Here is a 16,081-nt window from a genome sequence, read left to right as displayed (position 1 = left end):
GGGCAGCGCCCCAACCCCCTGATTGGCCCTGCTCTGTGTGTGACAGGGGGCGGCGCCCCAACTCCCCAATCGGCCCTGCTCTGAGCCTGACCAGGGGCTGCACCTAGGGATTGGGCGTGCCCTCTGCCACCCGGGAGCAGGCCTAAGCCAGCAGGTCGTTATCTCCTGAGGGGTCCCAGATTGCGAGAGGGCACAGGCCGGGCTGAGGGACCCCTCCCTCCCCCCCCCAGTGCACAAATTTTTGTGCACCGGGCCTCTAGTAATATATATAATGTACTTGGTTCAGGACTCATGGTATGATAGCAAATCATCTATATTTTCATCTTTCCTGCCCCTTTAACACTTATTCAGTAATCATTCATACCCTTGGATAAAAATTTCCCAGGCCCCATGATTTTCCTACTTACTAGTAAGTAATAGATCATTAGACTGTTTTTTAAGATCCAGGAACCAGGCTCAATTCAGTAATTAAATTTAGGGACCCAAGATACTAACCAGGTAACAGCTCTTTTCTGAGTGTTTTCTTCACAAATATTTCTTCTCCCTCTCTCAATCCTTTCATATTCTCAAAGTGGGTCAGATGGTTTCGAAATCATGGGAAAGGTTTTCAGAAATTTCCTTTGAAAATTTTTTACAAGGAATGACTTTTTATTGTTATAGTTAACATACGATATTCTATTAGAACATAATTCAATATAGAACATAATTATTCAACATTTATATACCCAACAAAGTGATCACCACAAAAATCACCATACATAGTTTTTATGATATGATTGATATTATTGACCATATCCCCTATGCTGTATATTACATCTTGTGACTTATTTATTTTCAGATACAATATATTAAAACTGTCAAAAGTTAATGATAAAGAATTCTCAAGGCAGCCAGGGAAAAAAGAGTAATCTACAAAGTAAACCCCATCAAATTATCATTAGGTATCTCAATAAAAACCTTACAGAGCAGGAGAGAAAGGAACAATATTTTAAAAATACTGAAAAAGAGGAAACACTAGCCAAGTATATATCCAGCAAAGTTATCCTTTAGATAGAAGGAGAAATAAAGTCTTTCTCACAAACAAAAACTGAGGGACTCTACTACCACAAAAGCTGCATTACAGAAAATGCTGAAAGGACTTGCTCTGACAAAAAGTCTTTATGTAAAAGTTTGGCACCTCACTTTCAAATATCACTCTTGCTATTGTCATTGTAACAGAAAGCCAGCAACCTAAGCTTAGCAAGAACAACATACCACGAGGTAGGTGTGGTAAATTTCCCCATTTTACAAGGGAAGAAACTGAAGCATGAGAGATTAAGTAAAAAGTGCTGGATGTGAATCTAAAAATGTTTGCTCCTGAGTTTGTAATCTTAACCACTGTGCTAGGCCTCTGGTAGAAAACTTCCAAGTATCTTAAGGCGATATAATGATGTATCCAAAAGAGAATATTAAAAAGCAAGTGGTATGTTAGACCTGCAGAGTAAAATCTTTGAATAACATTTGTTGTTGTTGATTTAGGTTTTATGGTGGTCCTAAAAGATATATCCTTAAATTGCATTTCCTAAAGTGTGTCCCATGAAACATTCCGTCCATGGTTCCTTCAATCATTCAGCACATTTACTGCATGACACCCAGGGAATTCTGTCCCTCTTGGAGATCTGCAATCTATTACCATGTTATAGATTCCCGGAAATCCTGTAAAAAAAAAAAGTCTACTTAATCCCAAATTATTTGATATTGGATTTTTTGTTTGTTTGACATTTTTTTTATTGTTAACACTAATAAAATCCTTTGATATTGGATTTTTTGTTTGTTTGACATTTTTTTTTTGTTAACACTAATAAAATCCTTATGACCTTTTGTGAAAGTTCCAAAGAATTGGCTTTTGGGAATTTTGTAATGGATCCACGGATTAACTAACATAGAGATGAATGAAGATGCATCTACTGATTACACTTTTCTTCCTTTGGCTATAAAGAATATTTAGTTTGCAGTCACCTTTTGCAGTAACTTAGATTCCCCCAAGAATGCTTTAAACTTAACTCAGAACTAAACCCCCTTATAAGCAACACGGAAAATAACAAAGCAGTAATGTGAGGTTTGGTGCATGGCTCCTCAACCTTGTCTGCACATTAGCAGCAACTGGGAAGCTTTAAAATATCATATGCTCAGGCTGCAGCCTAGATCAACTGAAACAGGATCTTTTGGGGGTAGGATCCAAGTATCTAGATCTAGGCTCTGATTTGACCCCTCCAGAGTTCATTTGATAAATACCTAGATACTTAGGTGAATTCAAACTATCTCTGAAAAGGCTATCAAGTGATCTAACAGTAGCAGATTTAATCTAGCTAAAATAAAATAGTTAAAACATGTAAGATTTTCTTTCTTAAAAAAATGTTATTTAATGTTTCTACTTTATGGCAATTATCTAGGATGTTCCTTATTGAGGTTTTCTAATTTATGACCTTTTGTGTAAGCCCCCGTTTCTCATTTGGCTTGCATTTGTCAATTTTATATTTCCAAACTGCACCCTACTGAAAATAATGAAATTAGATCAATATAGTTATGTTAATGGATGTAATGTGCAGCTCATTTGAAAGAGAATGGCAATACATATTTTCATAAGTTCTACATTACTCAACTCACTGACCAGAAATGTGTTAATGAGATAATGCTGGTATTTTGAACGTCTGAGAGTTCTGTTGATGGCACCTTAGAGATAAAAAGCTACTTAACTTGCATGAAAACTAGAATGAATGACTGCACTGAATATATTTAAATGATCTTTAATGTCGTGTTTTTAGCAGCAAATTTTATTCAAACTCATCAACTATTATTCTTAGGACTTAAATAAATCAACTATGCATTTTTGCTCATCTTAGCTCACACGATTCTTTGTCATTTTGTTTGAATAATGAGCATAATTAATTCTATTTGCCAAATAGAAAAGCAAAATTATGGAGCTATAAAAAAACACAATGGCAAAATTATGTGAGTTAATAACAAGCCAGGAGTAAATTTCTACTTGGAGTTTTCTTTCTTCAAACCTCGGTTGTACACACTTCTTTACTTTTCCTTTTGGTCCTTGCTCTTGTATTGTTGCTCCATTTGAGATTTCCATTTGTAGTGGGAAAAAGAATACTGATGGTTTCTATAAAGTGGGGAACTCCCAAGTTATCTTTGCAATATCTTTAGAAAATAGAAATCTATTAGATGTTTTCTCCCTGAGAAGGCAGAAGTTGTGAGACTGGAAAGGAGAAGATAGGAATGTAAAAGAATTGCTTGTTGGAATATTTAAATGAGGGTGAGGATAAATAAGAAGTCTTGTTGGAGAGAAAATGAATTTATGTAAATGAAAGACTACTTGCTAATCTATAGAGAGAAGCCCAATGACTAACAACAAAAGATATTAACATTTAATCTTCTTTACACTTACCAAAAAAATAGAGAGACTAAGGAATAAAGTAATCCTGGGAACAACCATAGAGTGAAAAGTCATTTGTAAATTTCTGATAGGAACTGCCTTGTAGGGGCTACTGTTTAACTATTATCTACATTAAAAGAATACATTTAATTAAAGTTTGATTGTCAAGTTCTTCACTACTCCCTTTCCCTTTGTGAAGTTCTGTTTTAACTGGCAATGCCCAAGAGTGGCATTTTAAGAAAGGAAAAGATGAGCAAGTACTATTTCCTGGATCCAAGCCCTGTGATACAACTGTTTTGATATAATTCTTCCTAGTTGTAGTTTACTAACCCAAAGGGCTTCATTGATCTTCCTTCCCTTTCCTCCCCCTCCCCTTTCCCTTCCCCTTCCCCTCTCCATCCCCTTCCTCCCTCTCTCCCTCCCTTCCTCCTTCTTTCCTTCCTTCCCTCCTTCCTTTTTAAATAAAAATACATGAAACAGAGAAAGCATTAGAAAGGGAGTTTGAAGATGCTAGACTGAGTCCTAATTTCTCTGTAAATAGGTAGGAACTAACTGGAGGACTGTGGAGGAGAAATGTGAGACTAAAATTGTACAGGAGCCAAGAGCATATTTGCTTAAACCAATGGTGACATCTGGTGGCTGGATATGCTAATGACGGCTTTAGATCCCTTCAAGCTCTCCCAGCTTTTTAAAAATGGCCTCCTTTTCCATTTGAAAATGTTACGGGGCCCGTTAGAAGTTTTATTGTTCATATTTTGTCCCTGTAATTTATTGTTCATGAGTTCTTTTTTTAATTGTGATTAAGTAGGTGAATGAACAGCATGTTTTTTAGTGAGTAATAATTTGATAATCTTTTCTTTTAAATGCAACACTATAAACAAAGCTCTAACTTCCTCTGTCTCCAGAGTTACCTCTGAAGCAGATGCTGCTGCTGCCATGCAAATGCTTGGATTAGTGCAGGCACATTAAATTGAGGCACATTAAAAACTTTTAAGAGTTTATTTGAGAAAAAAAATCAATATATTGTAGGTTTCAGCCAGAACAACAGTAAATATTCCTGGCAGCATTAAACAACACCTTGGATGCAAAAGGCATCCTTAAAGGAGGTGCAAAAAATACTACCTTCCCAGGATCCAAAGCCACTCCCAAAGATAACCAAAAGAAATAAAGACAAGCCCTAGTCAGCCATGGGCAAACTATGGCCTGTTTGAAATGAATAAAACTAAAAAAAAAAAAAGACTGTACCCTTTTATGTAATGATGTTTACTTTGAATTTATATTAGTTCACACAAACACTCCATCCATGCTTTTGTTCCGGCCCTCCGGTCCAGTTTAAGAACCCATTGTGGCCCTCGAGCCAAAAAGTTTGCCCACCCCTGCGCCTAGCTGGTTTGGTTCAGTGGATAGAGCGTCGGCCTGCGGACCAAAAGTTCTTGGGGGTTTGATTCTGATCAAGAGCACATACATCGGTTGCAGGCTTCTCCCCAGCCTGGGCCCTGGTCTGGCTTGTGCAGGAGGCAACCAATCAATGTGTTTCTCTCACATGTTGTTTCTCTCTGTCTTTCCATCTCTCTTTCATTCTCTCTGAAAATCAATGGAAAAATATCCTCCGGTGAGGACTAACAACAACAACAAAAACAAACAAACAAATAAAGACAAACAATCCCCCTGAGAGTTGGCAACAGTCAGTAGGGCCCTGGCTACTAATGGGGTGCAAACCACATTTCTGTTGCGCCATATTTTGGGGTGCCCAACTCGATGGTTGCCAAGACACGTTCTCAGGACACAAAAGGAGATAAACAAGAAGGCAATAGCAGTCCCTGGGGGAGAAAGGATCAACAGCCATTGGGGACCCAAAAGCAAATCCAGGAGCACAATTCAAAGATCTAATTCTTACAATTTTTATTTTATTTTATTTTATATATATTTTTTGCCTGCCAATCAGAATTTGGGAAGGAAGGGACAACGTGAAATTTTATTTTCCTCTCTCGACCAGGCACTGCAGAGAACAGCTCTGGGAAAGCTGGTGTTAGTGAGAATTCTCACTCTTGGCCTAGCGTCTGCCTGTTTTCCCAAGATCCCGTCGGCAGGCCCTGGGTGAGTGGGGTGTCTCAGGGGGTCACCTTTCACCAGGGACTGTAGAGGAGGGAAATAATTTTCCCTCTACCCTAGAGTGAGTGCTTGGCGGAGACCCCCTTTTCTCTAGGGCATCCCTAAACGAATAAACTTATCTAGGTTAATTGTTCTCCACTGTGGCTACTGTAATTCAAGATTATCTTTGGTGAGGTTAACCTGCTTTTTAGCCTTAAGCCAACTTTATTCACCTGAGGCCTCAGTCCAGCTTAAGGCGGACCCTGGCTTGTGAGAGTCCACGGCCAGCGTGGCTTTCGCGGGTTCAAAGACTTGGAGGGAGGGCTGACGCGCAAATGATACACACAAGATGCAATATTAATTTTTATAATTACCGGGGGAACCAGAGAATAACTCAACTAAAGAAGTCGAGGTCTCCCTGTTGCTCCTTTCCCAGCTGCTTTTCTTAGCTAGAACACACAATTGCCTTTAGGAATGCAAACAGACATATCAATGGTAATGTTTAGCAAACAGTAAGATTGCCAGGTCTTGGGGGAGTTTGCTTTAAGCCATAGAGTCAGCAGCAGGTAATAAAATGTAGATATCCACCCTGTGAATATCAAAAGGAGTCCTGGTCAGCCTTCTGCCAGACTCCTCACATTTATATCAATTACTGTTGATCTTGGTCGTCAGCACTGGCTTAACTCCAACCCGGTCTGGTTTCTCCATCAGAATAAGTCCAGCCTGGACCCCGCTCCGATTCCAGGTCGGAATCAATCCCGTCCCCAGACCCAGCCCAGTTGCCAATTTCCGGTGGGAGTCCGGCCAGGTTTAAGACCAAGTCCAGAAAAAGAAATGCTCCAATAAAATCTGAAAGATCAGGATGAAAAGCCGTGGAACTGGGATGCAAGAGGGACGCACTCACCGCCTCCTGAGGCAAGAGAAAGTGGGAGCTCAGGGCGCTCAGCAGGTACCTGGGTCTGGTCGCTCCTTGCTCCTGGGGGCTGTTGGGGTCGCCTTTGGTTTATTCTTCTGACTCCAGAACTGATAAAAGAGAAACTGAGGCATATTAAAATTTCTAACAGTTTGTTTGTGCAAAAATGGATTTGAATTGGGCAGCATCCAAACTAGTAGATAGGAAGAAGCTCCGAGGAGCTGTACAAAAGGAGAGACTTATGAGCACAAGGAGTTTTTTTTATACCAGGAAAGAGTGGGCTGGTTGTGGCAAGGCCTCCTTCCCTTAGGGCAGTGGTTCTCAACCTTCCTAATGCCGCGACCCTTTAATACAGTTCCTCATGTTGTGACCCAACCATAAAATTATTTTCGTTGCTACTTCATAACTGTAATTTTGCTACTGTTATGAATCGTAATGTAAATATCTGATATGCAGGATGTATTTAGGCGACCTCTGTGAAAGTGTCGTTTGACCCCCAAAGGGGTCACGACCCACAGGTTGAGAACCGCTGCCTTAGGGGGTCGCAGGGGCCTATCAGGCAGATAACCCAACTGGTGCTGACCAGGCATTTCCTGATTGACTGGTGTGAGTCCATTTCTGGGAAACAAGCTGTAATTTAAGTCTTGGTTTGGTGACCTGGGCCTTAGCATAACCAACTCCGTTTGGGGCCTGTTGTCTTTTTTTTTTTTTTAAATAAGGCTTAAACTTAAAAATAACCTGTTTATTCTCTCACTTATTTAACTCCTATTCTTGTGTCATGCTTGTTCTGGGCCAGAAACGAAAGCACAGCCCTCAACGAGGGAAGCCTCTGGTTTAGAGCCTGTGGAGCTGACAACACCTGGCCTGGGTGTGGGCTCTTTTTGTAAATCTGGACGGCGAAGGGTAGGTTTCAGTTCTCATTTTGTCATTGTTTCCTGGTTTGCCTTTCATGGTTGTGAGGTCCTCACCCCTGCCTTCTGAATCCCAGCTCTCCTCCTCTCAGACGACTCCTTGTTTCTATACACAGATGAGCAATCACACTTTTATGGAATGCTTCTTATTTCCTCCATATTTAATATTTACACCTTGTGACATGTAGCATCTTGATAGTCCCCGTGGTACAGAGTGACCAGCACTTCTAGCTCTGTCAGTCTCCAAACTATCTGGCTGACTCAGAATTCCACCTTCCCCAGTCTCTGCCATTGTGCTCTATTTTACACCCCCGCCCCCCTTTTTTTATAGCATTTGCCATTATTTGCAATGATCATCTTTATTAATTGGTCTATTGTTGTTACTCCGCCCCCCCCCTTACAATATAAGATGAGAAACTTGAGTCCCAGGGCATTTAAAACCATTTTCCTGAGACTAAAGTAAGGGGCAAAGTGAGGACCCTAACTGAGGCCTTCAGACTTCCTAGTATGGAGTCTTTACAATGCACCCAAACTGCCTTAACTCCTGGAAGGATGAGACCCTCCTATTCAATTCCTCCCCTTCAGCTTTTCCTTCTTTAATTTCTGTCTATAGTTTCTGAGATGTCTGTGGACAAGAAAATGGGTCCTCTGTATCCTTGTTCATGATGGCTTATGAAACAGGTATAATAAGCAGGTATATAGTCAGTTTCACTTTCCCTGGAACACTGACAGGTGGTTCAAAGAGAAATCTGAATTATTTATACATGACTGTAGGCAAATATCTACTCTAGAAACTCTTACTATTTTATGCTGAAATCAGTTATTGTCTCTATTATTTGGAGTTGCAGTTGACCTTATCATTTATTCATTTGTACATTGAGTTAATGAGCCTTAATTCAGCAGCTACTATGGCAATGAACCAGACTGGGTTGTTTTCTTAAGCATTTAAGAGTCAAAGGAAAGTTGGTAGATTTGCAGTTGTATGAAAAAAAAAAAGACATTGCTCCTTCATTCATGTTTTCCTATATACTCTAAGGGGAGGAGAAATTCTGGAGCACACAACAGTAACATACAGGATAGCCTGTTATCTGTCCCCAATTTCTAAACTGGGCATTTGTCAGCACCTGATGGTGCTTGTCACATGGTATTGATAGGTTTGGGCTCCCTGACCCAGCTGCACTTGTTTGAGAGATTTTACCCTGAGCAAGGACAGGCCATTTATATGCAAAAGCTGCTGCTCACAGCTTGGTGGGGTTGTAAATTGGATGAGGCAGGGTCTTAGGGAATCATCAGGGCGGAGCAAACAGAAATGGCTGCCAGTCAGCCCTGAGACTGGGGAGGTCCCAGCACAGGAACAATGATCCCAGTGAGCACCTCTGTCTGGGAGAAAGCCACCCCTGAGTTCCTGCCCCGATGCCAGACAATCTAGTCCTCCTCATATGTGTCCTCGCCCTGGTGCTGAAGCTTAGAGGAAGAAGGACCTTGTAAGTTCAGTTTGTGGTGCCGTCCTTTTAAGAGTATCAGCTGGGTCTCCAGCAGCCTCTGTGTTACTGAGTCCCAATCTGCACTGTTCTTTTATAGCCTGTGGTTCTTATTGCCCACAAGTACTTCTTTTCCCAGCTCTGGGACCCTGGGCTGGCTCTGGTGTGGGGTTGGGACTCCTTGCATCTCTGGGCAGCCTCCACAGAGACGACCTCCCTCCTGATTAAAAAAGCGGCACACGTGGGTGCTGGACCAGCCGGTTCCATGCCTTCACACCTCCTACCAGTCTCGGTGTGCTTTCTTCTTTACTTCTCTAGTTGTAGTACTTTCATTCAGCCAGCTTTCCAGCAGTTCTGGGTGATGGTTGTTCTGTATTTTAGTTGTAATTTTGATGTGGTTGTGGGAGGCGGTGAGTACAGATGTTTACCTAAGCCGCCATCTTCCTGTGTCTCTCACATTTTTCAGGATTTTAAAATGTATTTTCAGTGCCCTGAGTTATTTAAATAGGTCTGCAGTGTAATTTTCGTTTCAGTCAATACCACTTTTATTAAGGTATTATGTAAAAATGCTATCTCTAGTTTTCCCTGACAGATGCAATTTAAAGTCTTTGGAATAGTTGAAGGAGATAAAGAACGAAATAAGGCTGGGGTATTAACTTAAGACTTAGAGCCCAATGCTTTCAGGAATGTATGTTTTAATTCATGGCCTATTTTATCTATCATTTTGGTGCAAATAGAGTATAGGAATGACCTACTACAGTGTTATACATAAAATTGTAAGGAATATGGAGGAGGGAGGCACTGGACAGGGCTTGGGACAGAATGGTGGGGTTAGTTAGAATAAATGAGATAACTATAATTTCTCCATACAAAATCTATAGGGCAATACTGGGACATTAGCATTATATGCATAGTCTAAGGCTGACTATAGTGAACCCTATACCGGTATTTCTGCGGGGAAATTTAGTGCCTGTAAATACTCATAATCTTCTAGAGTTTTGCTTTGGTTCTAATACCTTGGTTCTATGGATATACTCTGTTGGCCCATATGGCCAGGCATCTGTCCAAAATGGTCCTAAAATATTGTGATATGATATGGAGCAGGTGTGGGAAAGGTATCTGTGCAAAATAAGGTCAAAGACAGATTACTTGGGGAGATAAAAGTTTCTCTCATAGAACAGAGAACTTTGGGAAAGAAGCGATCCTGTTGGGCATTAATTGTGTTGCTTTTGCAGACAGAAGGAAGAACTTCCCACCATTCCCAAGCATTTCACACTCCCTCTGGGAGTGATGAGGAGAAGGGGAAGGAAGGGAGGTCACTCCGCCCTTTTCTTGAACAACACTAAGTGCAGAGGAGAAAAGCAACTTGCATTCTGTTTTCCAGGCTGGGAATTGCTAAAAGGGATGGATGGGACCCAGTTATTCAGTAGGGGGATGGTTAAAAAGCTGAGACTTGTGAGAGGAGGACAAATTTGGAGCGGGGACAGAATACTAAAGGGGAAAGGGGTAAGGGGAGATAGAAGCAAGAAATAAAGCAGAAGAGGATGGGTTGTGAAAGAAGTGCTGTCCTTGCAAAGCTTGGAGTAAAATCAGATCTTACTTCTTCCTAATCCACATGGTCTACCCCTTTCCCACACCCCACATCGAAAGAAAAGAATGGCTCCTGGTGAATAGTAAAAGGAGGGAGTAAGGTAATCTAGATCAGTACCCATAATGCCTGAATCCCTGATTCCCTTTCCTTCCTACCTCCCAACACACCTCTCTCCAATAGACAGGCACCCAAGTAATGCTTGGTAATTATCACCCTTTCAGTAAAGACTTGCTTAAAGATTGCCTGTGGCTGTGACTCATTGTGGCCAACTGTGCCTTGGAGGCCAGCTGCCCACAAACTAGGCCTGGTTGGAGAAACAGTAAGTGCCCTTCTCTTCAGCAGGGTAGTTAAGTGCCAGCTCCTTAAGTCTTTAACAAAGGAGCTTCTACACCGTTCCAGGTATAATCGAGAGCCGTAATAAAGCCATTAGAAATCCAGGATTTCCAATGTATCTGAAACTGAGAATAAGAAATATGCTCTGCCCTGATGCCTTCCTTCTCCTTCCTCATCTGGTGGTGGTGGTGATGTGTGTGTGATAGAAACATAATCAAAGGAGACTGGCCTAACAAGAAGAAAGCATTGCAGAAATGCAAAGGAGTCCAGTGTGGCTTCTCACATGCAAAATAGAACCAAGTGCCCTTATTAAACAACTAAAAAAAATTAAATAAAAGCAAATGATTATTCAGTGTGTGGATCACTCAAGATATAGGTCAATATCTAGAGAATGACAGAAATTCCATTTAGAATCATTGATGTCTGCTTCTAAATGCAAATGTGGCTAACTTGAATCCTAATGGCGGGACTGAACCTCGGCCCCTCCCTCAGTTTATTCTTGGCTCCACCTCATCACAATCTCAGGCCCTTGAATCTCCGAGATGAGGCTCACCACTGGGCAGGAAAGGAAAGGTGGACACCACTTGATGGTTTGTTTTCAGGTAGTGCTACAATGTTCCTGCTTCCAGGTGTGGCCTCAGGTTGGGCTCATCATGCTATCTTGGCATCAGAATGGCTGCATCAGAGCAGCTCCATCAATAGATTATATTCTTTAAATAGAAAACAGGCACATTACCTCAGTGCAAGAGTAGTTGTTACACCATCTGCCCTTGCGAATATGCCTCACTGACATCCACAGTAATTAAATAAAGTCGATTAGAACTCAGCAATGACCTAATTCCATGTGTAGCACACAATGGCTGTTTGTTTATACCACTTATCAGAACAGGGCTACCAAGCTGTAGCAGTAATTTCGGTGGCAATTTATAAACAATGTAGATCAATTTAAAGGGGATTTACTGTGGTTAGTGACTCATGGTGGAATAAATGAAATCAAACTTATTATAAATGTCTACAAAAAGAAGAGGATGTGACAAGAGTAAAATATCTTAACGGAGTTACTAAAATTCTTCAGCTGAATGAATTTGGTTAGCAACTATTTATTGAGTGCCTACTATGTACCAGGCATTGGGGGCACAGCAGTGAACAAAATGGACAAAAAAGTTTCTTACCTTCATGGAGCTCTCATTTGTATGGGAGGGACATTAAAAACATTGAAAATTAAATATGCAGTAGGTCAGTAAATGATAAGTGCTATGAAGAAAAATAATGCAAAAGGGAACATTTCACTTATAATCTGTCAACAAATTCTTATAGTTTTAGTTTTCAAATATATTCAGAACCCAGACACTTTTGCCACTTCCACTACTTGGACCAAGTCACCAATATGTGTAAGGCAGAGAGTAATGCAGTAGCCTCCAGATTGGATACCCTGTTTTAACTTGAACCCTTCCAGTTTATTCTTTTTGTTGTTGGTGGTGGTTTTTTGTTAATCCTCACCCAAGGATATTTTTCCATTGATTTTTAGAGAGAGTGGAAATGAGAGGGAGAGACATAGAGAAAGAAACATTGATGTGAGAGAGACACATCCATTGCTTGCCTCTGCATTCACTCCCTGACTAGGGCTAGGGACTGAGCCTGCAACCGAGGTATGTACCCTTGACTGGAATTGAACCGACCCTTCAGTCTGCAGGATGACTCTCTATCCACTGAACAAAACCAGCTAGGGCAGTGGTCGGAAAACTCATTAGTCAACAGAGCCAAATGTCAACAGTACTTCTTCAAAATAGACTCACCTAGGCCGAAAACCAACTTCTGCGCATGGGCCACGAAGTTTCAATCGCACTGTACGCACGCCCGCACGTGGTATTTTGTATTTTGTGGAAGAGCCACACTCAAGGGGCCAAAGAGCCGCATGTGGCTCGTGAGCCGCAGTTTGCCGACCACGGAGCTAGGGCTTTCAGTTTATTCTTTTTTGAAATATATTTTTATTTATTTCAGAGAGGAAGGTAAAGGGAGAGAGAGAGAAAAACATCGATGATGAGAGAGAATCATTGATTGGCTGCCTCCTGCATGCCCCCTACTAGGGATCGAGCCCAAAACCTGGGCATGTGCCCTTGACTGGAATCAAACCTGGGACCCTTTTAGTCTGCAGGCTGACACTCTATCCATTGAGCCAGACCAGCTAGGGCTCAGTTTAATCTTAATACATTATTCTTAGACCATTTCATTTATCTCCTCTAAACCCTCCAGTGGTCACCAGAATAAAAGCTCAAGTCTTTAGAGGAGCCGTCAAAACCCTGAGTTATCTGGCCTTTGTTTTCTCTCTGTGTTCATTTCTTCTCACTGCTCTGACCCCACTGGCCTGCCTGCTATTCTTTGAACACCTGGCATCTCCTGTCTCAGGGCCTTTGCTCATTGTCCCTCTGCCCGGGGATCATCTAGTTTATTCTTTTTGCTGTGGATGTCACCAGCTCTCAAGTCACCGCTGTTGTGTGCATGAGGCTGTACTGCCAGCTCTTTACAAAGCAGAACAAGCAGGGATTTGATCCCAATTACCACCTTTGACTGGTTTTGCCTGCCACACTCTCAAGAACCATGTGCCACATTAAAAGGGTGACACTGTCTCCTGTTCTTCCATTCAGTTATCTTATTACTCATTTCACCTTCACCTTAGTCATTGGGCCTAGGCTCTTACCTTCCTGAATTATGCTCTTGGCTTCTTTGCACTAGGACCCTGCCTGTCCATCTTGGTGATGTACCCTGGGACTGCCTTGCGAATGTTCCTTCCTTCTGATTCAGATCCAGGGAACGTTTCTACCATCACCTACCTCAGCCACGCCTCATACATAGGAGGCAGGATTTGAACATCGCTAGCTTGATAAGACAACTTCCATTTTAATGTTAGTAATAAATAGGAAAATGGGGTCCAACACATACAATTTACCTTAGAGTTGGCAATGGCTCTTAAGGTGGAGTAAAAGTCCTTTACTCTGCTCTTTATTCTAGAAAAAGCTTCTTTTTTCTCATCTCCTCCTCACTTTGGAAGAGGAGGAAATATAATTTTGATGGGACATTTAGATCATTAATCAAGCCACTAAATGAGAGGTTTGTTACCTGGTTTGCTTTCTGCAGAGATCTGCACTTTTCTTGTCTACCTCTCGCCCCACCTCGTAGCAGTGAGTGACAGATTGTTATCTCTTGCTCTGTTTGGTCCTTGCATGTTGCTGTGTTGGGGTAATTTGATTATTTCTAGTTTCCCATAATTCATACCAGTATCTTAATTCATCTTTTTATTTCTAACAGTCAATGTTTCGATTGCATATTGCTGTATAATAAGTCACCTAAAACCTTAGTGGCATACAACTGAAACCACTTCTTTACATGCATAAATTCTGCAGTTAGGAGTTTGCATGGTGCACAACAGGGATGGCTCATCTCTGCCCCCTGATGTCTGAGAGCCCAGCTGGGAAGAAATGAATGGTTGGGCTGACTGAGTGGCTGGGGCATGGAATCACCTGGAGGCTTCTCCCCTCACATTGCTTGGTGCCTGGATTGGGATGACTTGAACGCTGGACTCAGCGGGGACACTGTGAACAGAAGTTCCTACCTGTGTCTTCTCCATGTGACTTGGGCTCCCAACAATATGGTTTCATTGCACATTAAAATGTGTTCTAGTATATCTAAAACAGAGCTGCCAAGTGACCAAAATAGCTTTCACAAATTCTCTGTTCCAAAATCTCATAGGCCCTTGTTCAAGAAATTGAGAGTTTTACTTTCCCAAATAGGGTGTATCTCATGTTACTTGGCATATAGCAGATTATAAGCATCCAATTAAATATTCAAGGCTGACTGCGACAGGCAGGTGAACCGATAGGGCAGAAACTGTCAGATTTGTATCAGGGCTGCAGATTTATTTTTAATCATTTAGAGGAAGATTTAATCATTTCGAGGAAGAATATATAAATCATCATTGCAACTCAGAAAGAACAGCAATGTGAACTATTGAGTGTAAGAATCACTAGATCAACACCACTCATTAGCCCTTTAAGACAATGCACCACATGCAGTAGGGGACTGATTTTATGTACTAGTTAATGATACAAGTTTTGTAGGGAGACACTTGGGTTCACATTCCTAGTACTATCACTTCACAGCTGTACTTCCTTGGTACCATAACATTGACTTATTGGACTTATTGGACTCATCTCTAGGCTTTTTTTTTGTTTTGTTTTTGATGGGAGGGGAGAATACATGAGGTAATGTCTGCACAGTGATGGTAAAAGCTGATGAACAATCGGACCATCTCTGAGAGGCCTGCTGATGACCCTGATTACAAAGAGAAAGGCACATTATAATATTTGATCTTGCTTACTTGAAACTAGGAAATGTGCCAGAAATGTTATAAAGACTAAAATTATTAAGGTTGTAAAGTAAAAACATCTATCAGACAAGGTCCTGACAGGGAAAAGTCCATTCAAATGGGGTAATTTGAAGAGAGCTTAGCAGATGTGTGGCAGGGTGTAGGGAAACCACGGGTGGGGAGGTATCTCACCCCTGGATCTAAGGGTGAGGGCACAGAGTTACCAGGACTCAGACACAGGGAGGCTATGTGAAGAGGGCTGCTGAGACCTTTGGTGGAAGGATGCAGTCAGCCTGTGGGGACCCCTCAAGGAGGGAGACGGAGGACTAAGTACCCTGACCTCTCCCTCTAATCTGCTGGTACTCCCCACTGGAACCTTCTGGAAGCCAGTGGGCAAGGTGGCCAGCTGATGAGGTCCATGGAAGTTAGCTTTCTGGGGCTAACACAGAGGAAAACAATATTCTTTTCAACTCCCAGACAAGGAAAGATGGAAAGATCAACAGTATGTAGTTTTTAAACTTAAAGCAGAACTGCAAAGAAGACTTAAGGGGCTTCTTGGTGTGAGTGTGTGTTTGCTACCCTGGCTTCCTCCACCTGCTTTGGTTTTCTGTGGGAGTTACATGTTGATTTAAGATGTGTTTAGCATTTAGGACTGTTTGCAAACAAGATGTTCTTCTTGTGCCTACACTGTCATCCTCACTCAACAGGCCTATTAGGTGCTGAGAACGATGCTAGAAGCTGTGGGAAAGACAGGCTAAGGGGGAAACTTGATCCTCATCTTGCAAGAATTTATACTGTAGTTAGGGAGGTAGGGCAAACTCATGAGAGGGAGCAATTCAAGTTGCTGTACATGTGGCAGAAGTTCCGAAGAAGGTCCTCATTGAGGACCTGGTGCAGAGGGAAGGTTCTTGGAGGGGACAGTGCAGGTGAGTGAGGAAGAAAGGAGAACATGTTAGGTTACAAACCACATAAGC

The sequence above is a fragment of the Myotis brandtii genome, unplaced genomic scaffold (genome assembly GCF_000412655.1).
Source record: "Myotis brandtii unplaced genomic scaffold, ASM41265v1 scaffold48, whole genome shotgun sequence".
Lineage (NCBI taxonomy): Eukaryota > Metazoa > Chordata > Mammalia > Chiroptera > Vespertilionidae > Myotis > Myotis brandtii.
The sequence above is the reverse complement of the archived record's forward strand: the minus strand, read 5'-3'. Positions refer to the sequence as shown.